This window comes from Macadamia integrifolia, chromosome 7, assembly GCF_013358625.1.
Source record: "Macadamia integrifolia cultivar HAES 741 chromosome 7, SCU_Mint_v3, whole genome shotgun sequence".
Lineage (NCBI taxonomy): Eukaryota > Viridiplantae > Streptophyta > Magnoliopsida > Proteales > Proteaceae > Macadamia > Macadamia integrifolia.
Window position 1 is genome coordinate 5569581 of NC_056563.1, and position 12418 is coordinate 5581998.

The window sequence follows — 12418 nt, forward strand, 5'->3', positions numbered from 1 at the left end:
ATAAAACCTGCAAAAAGAGGGTAAAATCCAAAGTAGCTCCATTCTAAATATGTAAAATACATGTTTTACCACCCTAGATTTCACACATAAATGTGCTTATCAGAAGACTACCAACTCACATTCAAAAAACTGAAAAAGTACTTGTCATCACCTCCATTGCTGACCAAATCGAGCAAAGGTGATTAGTTGCTGCTCTACCTAGCAATCACCATCGTAGTGGTCAGTGTCATACTAATAAGGGTGGAAGACAAACAATAGCATCTCATCTATTATGTGAACAAGGTGTTGATAGATGTAGAGATGCGTTATACCAAGGTAGAAAAGACGACATATGAACTAGTCATTGCAGCTAGAAAATTGCACCCCTACTTTCAGCCACACACAATGGTCATCCTTATAGATCAGCCCTTGAAGAACATTTTCCAAAATCCAAGTGCTTCAGAAAGGATAGTCAAGCAGTAGAGTTGGAGGAGTCCAACATCATATTCCATCCACAAACAATAATTAAAGTGCAAGCATGGCCAACTTTGTAGTTGAGTGTACCATACCAGAGAGGGTGGAGGAAGATGCAAAGGAGGATCAATAAACCTAGATCCGAGTTTGGGTGTTCTTCGTGGATGGGTCGCCGAGTGCTGCAGGTTGTGGAGTAGGCATAATCCTTACAAGCCCCGGAGGATTCCAGGGCCAGTGTGCCCTATAGTTCTCCTTCAAGGTGTCCAACAACTAGAACTAGGTGGAGTACGAAGCACTTCTAGTGGGGATACACCTGGCTCGTTCAATAGAGGTCACAAGACTGCATGTACACAGAGCAAGTTGGTTGTGCACCAGGTGTAGGGGAATATGAAGCAAAAGAGCTGAGAATGACCCAGTACTAAAATAAAGTAAGAGAATCCTCAGGTGTGTTTGATATCTTCTAGGTCTTCTTAGTGCCTAGATCGAAGAATGCATAGGTGGATGTGCTGTCAAGATTGGCCATGACCACACTTTCTAATGTAACCAGCCCAATCTTCATCAAAATCCTACAACAGTCAAGCATCATGACCGACAGGCTAATCATGTAGCTAGAGTTCGTGCACACATGATGACCCCCATCCAAGAATATCTAAGAGATGGAACATTACTCGACAACCAAGCAGATGCGAGAAAGGTTAAGAACCATGCAACAAGATTTGTCATAATAGGAGACGGAATGCTATATATGTAATACCCCTGTTTTTTCTTTGACTTAGTCCAACCCTGACCTAAAGTGATGAGTCAGCTGATGATGGGGCAGTCAAAGTCAATGTTTGTAATGGATGATGTGGCGGTTAAAATGTAAACTTGTTGACAAAAGTCCAAGATTCTTTGGCCTTATCACCACTCTATTTTTGGTAAGTTTTTAAATGTTTTTTAATTGCAAAATTCCATTTTAGCCTCATACCTTTTATGGTAACTATGTGGTGAAGCATAACTGCATTTTTGGTTGTCGGTCACTAATAGAAACTTTTAATTTGCCTTACAATTACTTGCCTATTATAAACCCTATTAAATATGGTATTTTATCTTCCCACCTCACATTATTTTCTTATTTGATTTATATACTTATGTTTGATTTTCAAACCACCCTACTTGTTATTCTAATTATTCAAATTCATGCCATTATGATTTGACACCTAGATTAATATCCTTTTAATTATACTAACTTAGCAATGTCTTTTTTCCCTTGTGAAATTCAAATCAAGGGGGTAAATTGATTATCATTTTTCCCTTCCTTATAAGACTCAAATCAAGGGGGAACAAATGATTAAATCAAGGGGGCAAGTTGCATTATCAAGAAGCATGTGGGCAACCTCTCACAAGGCTGTAGATTTTTAAAAGAGAGAAGAAGAAGAGAGAGTGAGAGTGGGACACCCCATATTTTTTTCTTCTCTTGGTGATTCAAGTGAGAAAGAGAAGAAGAAGAAGAAGAAAAAAGGTTCAACCCCTTCTCTTGGCTTCGCTTGATTAGGAGGGAGACGTTCGTTCAGGACTTTATATCTAAAGGGTATTTTTTTTTTTTTTTTTGCCTTTTGTGAAAGTTTCAAGTTTCAATAAGTGGTTTAATTCACTTTCTACACATGATTTTTTTTCTTATAATTATTAATATTTGATATAGGAAATTAACTTGTATGTTTATCTATTAAATGACTTATTTTTTTTCTCAGAATTGTAAATTTATTTCTCTTGAAATTTCTATCTCTTTATTGGGTTTGGCATTTCACACTTAATAAATTAAAGCATATTAGAAATTCTAATATATATTTACTTCCTTTTTTTTTTTTTTTTTTGGATTTGTGATTGTTAAATTATGTCCCTATGTGGATTTTTGGATGATGTATGCTATCATTGGGCATATTTTGTTTATGCAAAAATCTCACTATCGATCAAGGTCATAGTATGGTGTGAGCCGTAGTACGGTACGGGACGATAGGGTGTGGTTTACGCCTAACAAAAACCAATGGTGTGATTGAAATATCTTGTATATGGGATGGATGTGGATCATGATCACAGTACAGTGTGATCCGTAGTACGGTATGAGGGCATATGCCATTCCCATATGCTTGAACTATTATTGAGATTATGAATTATGTGAATGGGTTAACACATCGATCAATGTCATAGTATGGTGTGATCCGTAGTACTATACGGGACGGTGGTGTTAAATTTCATTAACCATGATTTGTGATATCTATTATTATTTGAATGATTTGTTAGATTTTTCTTTATTTTCATAATAGTACACATTTTATTTAAAAAGTAAAATTTATTTCTTTTGTTTTCAAACTTGTGTAAATTGTGATTTCCACCATTTACTAAGCTTCCCCAAGAACTTACCCCTTACAATATTTCAGATGATGAGATTGAGATTTATGGAAAGGTAGATGAAGAGCCTATTGCATTCCTATGGTCTAACAAGGATGATGATGGTTTTGATTTGGGTGGAGGCTATTTCTAGTCTCTTGATGATTCTATTTTCTTTAGCATTTTCTTTAAAGTCTTTTGTAAGGCTTATTTGACCTTTAATGTCATTTCATTTTCAACCTACCTATTGGAGAAGTGTCTTTTATTTTGTCATTTATTATTTAAGACTTCAGCTGCACATTTCTATGAATTAATTACATCTTTTTATTTATTTTATTTGCTTATTCCCATGGTTTGTAGAAATCCATACTATTTCATTCCTTAAAATGAAATCGATCTTGGACCGCCAACGACCAAACTTCTAGATCGGATTTGGGGTTGTTAAAATATAAGAGGTCATTCGTTGGATAGTTATGGAAATGTTTGGGCCCAGAGGAAGCATCCTACGCCTTGAAGGAGGTACACGAGGGCATATGTGGCTAGCACTTGGGAGGATGAGCCCTGGTGCATAAAATATTGCAACAGGGCTTTTATTGGCTGAAGATGAGCAAGGAATCCATCACTTATGTGGAGAAGTGCCTGAGATGCCAATACCATGTACTGGTCCCGCAATAGTCACTAATCTAGCTACAAGTCATGACGAGCCCACTCCCATTTGCCAAATGGGGAATGGACATCCTAGGGCGATTCCGATTAGCATCAAAACAAAGGAAGCTTTTGGTGAATGCCATTGATTATTTCACAAAGTGGGTCAAATTTGAACCTTTGGCAACCATCACTGAGAAGAATGTATCGCCATTCTTTCAGCAATCCATCATCTTCAGATTTGGGATACCCAAAATTATGATTACTGACAATGGCAAGCAATTTGTCAACAATAGCTTTGAGAAATTGTGCAGCGAACTCCAAATTGACCATAGGAAAAGCTCAGTGGTGCATCCTCAAAGTAATGGGATAATCAAGAACACAAATAGAACCCAGCTACAGGGACTGAAGAAGAGACTAGAGGATGCCAAAGGCAGATGGGTAGAAGAGTTACAACATATCCTGTGGGCACATCGAAGAATAGAGAGAACATCAATAGGAGAAACCCCTTATACCCTCACATATGGCACGTAGGTGGTTAGTCCATTGGAGTTAGGGGCCACGTCACTCATAATCGAAACTTACAATAAGCTGGTGAATGATAGAGGACTTCTGTACAACCTTGATCTCATAGATGAAACGAGAGATGAAGCAGAAGCAAGGGTGATCGCGCAATAGAGGAAAGCGGCTCACTTCTACAACTCAAGGGTAAGGCAGCGATTATACCAGCTTGGCACCCCAATCTTGCAGCAATCAGAAGTATCGAACCCTCATAACTAAGGCAAATTGTTGCCAAACTAGGAAGGACCTTACAGGGTTACCAAAATTGTACAGTTAGGAACCTTTCACCTAGAGACACTGGACGAGAAGCAGCTACCAAGAGCATGGAACTCTAGCAACTTAAAGAAGTTTTATTAATAGATATAACATTTTTATCACCTATGCTAAAGCCTATGTTGTTTTCAGAAATGAAATACAGCCAACACGCCACTTGTTTAGTAAAGTTTTTTTCTTTTTTTCTTTAATATGTTCTTCAAATGAAATCAATGGGAATTACTTGATACCAATCTTACTCATCTAACTTTAACAAGAAGTCCAAAGGACATAGGCAAAAGCCTATAGGACCAACGATCAAGCATTCCCCTCCTCACTGAAAGGAGGGGCCAATTGGAAAGCTTTCCTCTCCTCACTGAAAGGAGAAGACAATCAAGCATCCCCCTTCTTATTGAAGGAGGGGCCAATCCGAAAGCTTCCCTCCCCTCACTAAAGGAGAGGACGATAAAACATCCCCCTCCTCATTGGAAGGAGGGGCTGGTCAGAAAGCTTCCCTCTCCTCATTGAAAGGAGAGGATGATCAAGCTTCTCCCTTCAAACTGAAAGGAGGGGCCAATTAGAAAGTTTCTCTCTCCTCACTGAAAGGAGAGGACGATTAAGCATCCACATCCTCACTAAAAGGAGGGGCCAATCAAAAAGCTTCCCTCTCCTTAATGAAAGGAGAGATCAAACTCTTCCCACCTTGCTAAAAGGGGGAGCCACAAATTGATGCCTAAGGGGGTGTTTGGTTTGGTAAATCAAATGGTGTATGTATCGGATATGAATGTCAATCTTTTGATAGACATTCTTCTGAATTATGTTTCTTTCTGAAAAATCATTTGGTTGCCTTAAGGCTAGTACATGTTTGTCGCGGGTTGAGATATTGGATTCCGTAGAGAACGCCTTTCCGCTTACTCCTTTTATACTAGGTGGTAAAAAGGTTGCTCAAATCTGAGTTTAAGTGTTGAGGTAAACTCAGATTTGGAACACATCCTTTGTAATATGGTCATTCATGAGAAGTATGATGCTCACTTATGAGGGTCATCCTAGTGGAACCAAACAACTCCAAAAATTAAGAATTATCATTCTAAAGAATGTCATCCCAAAGATTTACTGAACCAAACACCCCCCAAGGAAAGAAGCTAGAATTGACAAGAGGAAAGAATACGCGGCCAAAACTTTATGTTCTCAACTTTAAAGATAAGGATCCAAAACAAATCAACACATTACGCTTGAAAACAAAAGTTCATGCAAAAAGATTACAGAAAAAAGATACAGAAGACCTTTCATTGTAAGATTACGAGTTACATGAAGCTATGAGGAGAAATTACAGGAAGAAGACCCGAAAAGAAATAAGGTAAAGTCATCAACTGATACGCTCCACTTGATCATTCCCTCCACCAAGAAGATGAGAAGAAGCCAAATCTTTTGACCCTTCGATGACACCAGCAGCAGCTTAAATAGGAGGGAGAGGAGGGCTCCCCAGAAGTAGGGGCACAGGACTTTCTAACAAACTCCTGCTTAACGGCCACAAGTTGGGGTGTAGGCACTGGGATGCCAGGCTTGGAGGAAAGCACTTGAATTTCAGGCTAGTCAGAAGACACCCGCGGATCGGCTCCACAAGCCTAGAAGCAACGTCTTGAACAGGAGCGACATCTCTTTCCAGCCGAGCAGGAACAATACTCTGCTCCGGCCAAACGGGAAGAGTTGTTTGCTCTGGCAAAGAAGGTAGAGCACCAACCCCGATAGAGACCGCTGCTCTCTCAGTCCCCTTCGCTGCCCTAGCCTCCTCGCTTCTATCCGTGCCCATTCTTTAGCAAATATGGTGAAGTCAAACTCTGGGTGAACCTTCTCAACCACCTCCCATAAAGTTGATAGCCCGACAAGATAACAGTTAGCCCCAAATTTAGCCAACTCCCTCTCAAAGGTCTTAGACGTTTGGTACTTCTCTACAACAGCTAAGACCTCATAACGAGCCTAGTTGATTGTCTTCTTCACCTTTTTGTTCAAAACCTTGTTGTTGTGCGCACAGACCATCAACTTCTTCTTCAAGGTGTCAATCTCGTTGTCCACTTTCAGAAGATTCACCCTGTGCGTCTTCAAGTCCTCCTCCACAGTTAAAGCCTTTTTCGCTGCAATAAGAGAGGTCTTCTAAAACTCATCCAATGTAGCCTTCAGGGCAATGTAGTCGAGCTCTCCTGCTGCAGCCACCAAGTGAGAAGCTTTCTTTCGCCCCTCTCAACCTCTCACACTCTACTAACAGTTCGTGTTAGGCATTCTCACCAATCTCATACTTCTACTTAAACTCCTCCCAGCCCTATGATCAAACTCAGCCCTCGCAAGAAGCTCTCAAGCATGACCTGATTCTAGAAAAAGAAGAGAACACAATGAATGGAAGAACAAACACTAAGGAAATTGTAAGACAAAGTGAAGAGACAACATACCCCGACCACTTGGTTGTATCACATCTCCATGAGTTCATTGAAGGAGATGCCAACCAGGTGTGACCTATCCCAAGGAAGGATGCCCTCAGTCACAACAACACGAGTCTTCGAACACTGATTGCTCGTTTGTGACCATATAACAGGGAGAAAAGAAGTCTTCAGTAGAGGGAGAGATGGGATTCTTTTCCTTCTCACTCCTCTTCTTCTTGGATACCCCACTCCGTCATGATTTCCAGGAAGGGAACCAACAACAACCTCACTAGAAGAAGTTCCACGCGAAGAATGGGCTGAAGAAATCTCGGGATCACCAGCCATCTGCACACTAGACTCCTTAGGAAAATGGGGACCTCACTCCTCTTCTTCTTATTAGGGTCACCTTCCCTCTCTTGGCACAGACGCTTTTGTGAGACTAAAGAAGTTGGGGGAAGTCTATCAGACGAAGACCCAGACTCCCCAGCTTGAGCAGTAGCCAACCCTGGTGCATGACTTCCTGAGCCATAGCCACTGAGGTACCAACAGCCTCCCCTCCTGGATGGCTACGCTCTTAGATCTCCCCCAGCAATGTCTTCCCTATGAGCATGTTCCTCCTCCATTTCATTCAAAACTTCTAGGAGGAGACTTCGATCAAGCACCACTACATAGTTGTAGCAAAAAGGACAAGGATGGTTAAAATACACAAAAACATCACACAAAGGAAAGAACGAAAACAGACAACACCACTAACAAAGTTCACCAAGACTCAGGCTATACATCCACAAAACCTTGTCATCTTAAGTCTCAGAACCAATCACCACATGGACAAGACCTTCAGTAACTTATGGGTCTCATTCTCATCATCCCCAATTTCTAGAGCCACATTACCCCTCTGGGTATTCACTACCGACCAAGAAGTAGGGAATTGGAACGTCCTTGAGTCCTCGGCAAAGAAAAACCTATCTTTCCACCTATGGATTGAAGTTGGCATATTATTCAAAACCAGGTCCAACCTATCCCTATCTTTGAAATGGAACCTCCTATGAAAGTTGTGGTTGGTGATCAAGACAATAACATTCACAAATAGATTCAGTATGGGAACTCTCCTAATCCGACCACACCTGATAACGAAGGCCAAGATGAGCTTCCAAGCATTAGGGACAAGTTACACCGAGACAACCTTATAGTGTTGAAGGACCCGAGACACAAACTCATAAATGGGAAGCCAAAGACCACTCATGAGGACGTGTTCATAGAAGCAAGCTTCACGCTCTCTTCCACCGTTAGCCCTCTCCCATGCTCAGGAAGCCTAAGCAACACCGAATCTAGGATGTGATAGGCCTCCCTGAATCTCTCTGAGTCTCTTGTCGACAATCGAAAAGCAACTTGGCCGACAGGTAATCTTGATGTCGGATCTGACTTAGCGGTATACCCTAGGGTGATCCTACCTTTACCCTTGGCACGAGAAGGCCTCTTAGTGACTCTTGTGACAATAAGAAGTCCTAGCACAAGGGGAGGCTCTTAGAACCGATGTCCCAACCTCAAACCCAGAGGATTCATCGGAGTCTGCAAAGGTAGCAGCAGACACCATGGCTAAAGCAAAGAAAGGAAAAGAAAGAGGAAGTAAAACGTACTGGTTCAAAAGGAAAACAAATAAGCTCAAAAGCAAATAGACGCAGAATGAACGATCAAAAAGCACCAATGACAAAACACGGCAACTGCACCACCACCATAAGGATAACAGATGCAAGGGAAGAAGAAGAGGGGGATGAAGATGATGCCCAAATACCCTCATTATGACCCCACCAAAGCCACGAATCCAAAGAAAGAGCAACACATGGGCACCCCAGCAGCCGGACCTTTGGTATCCCTAATGAAACAGTTGGTAACCACAACGATAAAGTAGGGTCATCATTACCTCATGACAGGGCACTGTGATAGCCCAAAACCCCAAGTACGGTATAGCAAAAAAGCGGTAACTCCAGTATTTGAAAAACATAAAAGGGATGGAAGAACCAAAAGGACGCCTTCTATCCTCCCCACTCCCTTTAACCTTCGTACCAAAGGGCAAGGGAGTGGGGGCACCTGATATACCATGATATGAATAGCCAATAAAGAGTCAGCACATGATAGGAACATTATAAATAAAATGATCGAATGATCAGATGACCAAAAGGCCCAACCCAAGACCATCGAAGACCTTCCTCTAGGATGACCAACCGATCAGACGATCAGATGACCAAATGAACGGACGAACAACCCCTCCTATTCGCTATGAGAAACTCATACTTGTGGCTTATGTGGCATTAGGATCTAATAGTGACATTCGTAACCGTATCCAAACCCAACCTAAGGTAACAAGTTTGACCATGGTCAAGCAGTTATTAAACCTAGGGCCAACCATGGTTGGGTCAACTGTTACAACCATGGTTGCTTAACCTAAGGTTAAGCATAGGTTAACCGTCAGGATCTAAGATTACTCATGATGAAATCAGCCACCTCAGCCCGGACAAGGATAGGATTCTTCACTCTCCAATAGATCTAGGTCATCGGGGAAAGGGACCCTTAGACGAATAGGAGTCCTCATCATCCATAATATAAGGTAAACTCAGCCAGAAGGTGAAGGTAAGAAACTTGGAACCCCCCAGAGATCGGCTTCGGGCTAGTTCTTTATCTGTGACCTGCAAGTACCAAGGATGTGAGAATCTGTCGCAAGAATATGTATTATGTGTGTATATGTAGATGTAGTAGATGTCTACATATTAGGAGTCTGATCTAAAGTGGGCTTTTGTAGTATTTGGGGGTGATGTGTCATCCTGTATCACTGGCCCAGAAGGCAATGTGCCAGTCTCGTTGAGCCCTTGCCTCGGCCAAAGGGGGGACGAGCCTCCGTCTCGTCTCAATACCGCCGAGCCCTCGCCTCGGCCACAGGGGGACGAGCCTTTGCCTCATCCCAGTACTGCTGAGCCCTCACCTCTCCCACAAGGGGATAAGCCTCCGCCTTGTCTAGGCCCTTAGTCGGTCTGAAGCCAGTATCGGTCCGAGGGACCCTCAGGGGAGGAGAGTCACGTCGTGCCAGCTAAGATACCTCTTTAGTCAGGACTCCGATAAGACAACTCAATGAGGTAGTGGACACCGAGAAGAGTAGGGACCTCCTGCTAAAAACTCTCTTGGGACACCACGATAAGTCTCCTAATGCCCTCCAATCCCTCACTCTAGAAAGAGTCAAGGAAAACGTTGAAATAGCGGGTGTAAGGGAAGTAGGCCCTATAAAATGCTAAAGGTAAACCTCTGAAAAGGGGACTCAGATAGATTTTTTGAGAAAGACACTAAAAATAGACTGTTGTGAGATTCTAACTTTACCATCGGAGGGTTATTGCATCGAATAAACCTGGTGCCCTCTGCTGATTGATTCTCTTTGCAAGAGTTCATCAACTTCCTTCAATGCAGTGTGCCTGTTAGAATTTACCACATCAGGGGGAAGATGGAGAGAGGGGAAGGAGAAGATGAGGATGGGATATGAGGGTTGGAACTTTGTAAGTGGCTATTTTCCACTACCAAGTGTTGTTATTCACTCAGACTCAGTTGAAGAGGATCTCTTTTGTTTTTTTTTTTTTTTGGGGGGGGTGATAATGGCATTTCCCTAATTTAAGAAGAGCTCGACAAGACCAAAACAACCTTCCTTTGAAGGATAGTACTCCTCTCCATAGAGCCCAAGGATTAGAGAGTGATTTCATGGCTTGGGTGACCTAGGAATGCATGCCGTAGTCTTCCCAGACATGGGATCACTCTCTGGTTCCTAGGTTCTATGGAGAGGAGTTGGATCCTACTTTAAAAGGAAAATCGAAAGTAAGTACACTGAAGGGCCATGAAAAATTGATTTATTTTGGGAACAAAGTTTTCTAGGCGGGACATAGGAGTCACACCCATTCCCCACCTTAGTGAGGTCGACACCCAATCATTTTTAAATCCAATGATTGTGAGCAATCAATTTCTCTTTTTTCTGCAAAGCATACACTCAACTCGATTCAAGTAGGGAGAACCCAACCCCAAATCCCTCTTTACCAATACATTTTTTTTTTTTTGTTAAACACCAATACTCTTTCATCCACCTTCAATTTTCAAAGCAATCATTCACAATAGAAGCAAAGATGCAATACGTCAGTCGTTGGAGAGCTAGTGGCAACACAAGTGGACAAATTCTCTTGCCCCTCGGTGGATGGTTCCATCTTGTGACACAATTTCAACTCCCATCGCTTTCAGCCCTTCACCTCTAAGGTAGTAGTATTTTTTTTTTTTTTCATCATCATCCAGGGAATTTACATCATATATGATATGACCTCCCAATAACAAAGAAAAAAAATATAGGACATAACCTAATGACAACCTCCCAATAACAAAGAAAAAAATATAGGACATAACCTAATGACAAATTATTTGAAAAGAAGTTGAATGCAATACAAATTTTTGTCAACCCTCCGAATGGAATCTAAATCCAGATTTCATATATGCCAGATGCCAAACTGTGGTTATTGTCACTGCAAGCATAAATTTTTTTTTTTTTTTTTTTTTGAAGGTAAAAACTGCAAGCACAGTCAAAGAAAAACAAAAGAAGGGTCAGTGACTTTTAGAACCATAATCATTAATTAAGCAACTAATTAATACAGTATCTTATGAGGGTTTTTTTTACCAAAATATCCTACAAATGTTTTTTTCTTTCACAACCATGGTTTCAAGTATCGGTATCGAATCGGCCTTATTGTATTGGTATCATCTGAGACCAATCCCCGATCCTTGACTGACCTAGATTGATTAGCTATATCATTCAGGGGTAAAACAGTAAAAATGTACTTTTATGAAAAACAAGGGGTAAAAATAATCGATACGCATCGATCCTCTCCGATACCAATCTGGATCGGATTAGTATCGACAGAGACCGATACCAGTACCAATACCGATAACTAAATCCATGTTCACAATTCCGATGGGTTATTAATATGGTTGGAATGTAAACCTAAACTGACACATCTTAGATTTGGATTGGCTAATGCAAACCTTTGGGTTTGAGTAATAAATAAATAATAAAAAAAAAAAAAAAACAAAAACAAAAACAAAAAAAAAACAAAAAAAGCAAGAGAACTCTGTCTACTCGCATTATTTATGTTCATACACAACTAGACATGAAAATACCCAACATGCGTGGGGTAGTTAGGTCTTTTCACAACTAACCTTGTCTTATAAGGATCGAACAATGTTCTTCCTACTAAAAAATAAATTAAGAAATAAAAGAAGAATGACGATGTATTTTATCAAACAAACATGCACTCATTTGTAAATTATAGGGTTTTATACACTAAAATACTATGTTCATGCTTTTCTCCTAAAGTTTTCTCTGAAACATTCTCGAGAAGAAAAGATAAGAAATATCCAGTGTGTGCTTTCCAAATGAAGGTTCTTCATAAATGACTCAGCACAAATACTGGTTGAGGTAAGTTACCAAAAGAAAAAAATTCTCAATTCTCAATTCTCAAACTTTTTTTTTTTTTTACCCAGGCAAGGGGAGCTGAGAGTCCACATCCTCTGTTGTGAGTGGTGAGGTGCGATGAGCATCAGACAGCTGAGAACATTGGGCACATGTCCTAGGGGCTCTTAACCACTCGATGCTTACTACACCAGTACAACAACCGTAGAAGATTTTCACATCGAGACCTGGAGTTGGATCC

General features: G+C 41.0%; 1 long non-coding RNA gene across 1 annotated transcript; it reads right to left on the reverse strand.

Annotated features, from left to right (window-relative positions):
- Positions 1–5537: 5537 nt before the first annotated feature.
- Positions 5538–7909, reverse strand: LOC122083203. The gene is made up of 2 exons (XR_006141583.1): positions 6723–7909; positions 5538–6644 (listed from the first exon to the last, which is right to left on the reverse strand). It is a non-coding gene; the product is annotated as an uncharacterized LOC122083203 (long non-coding RNA).
- Positions 7910–12418: the final 4509 nt, after the last annotated feature.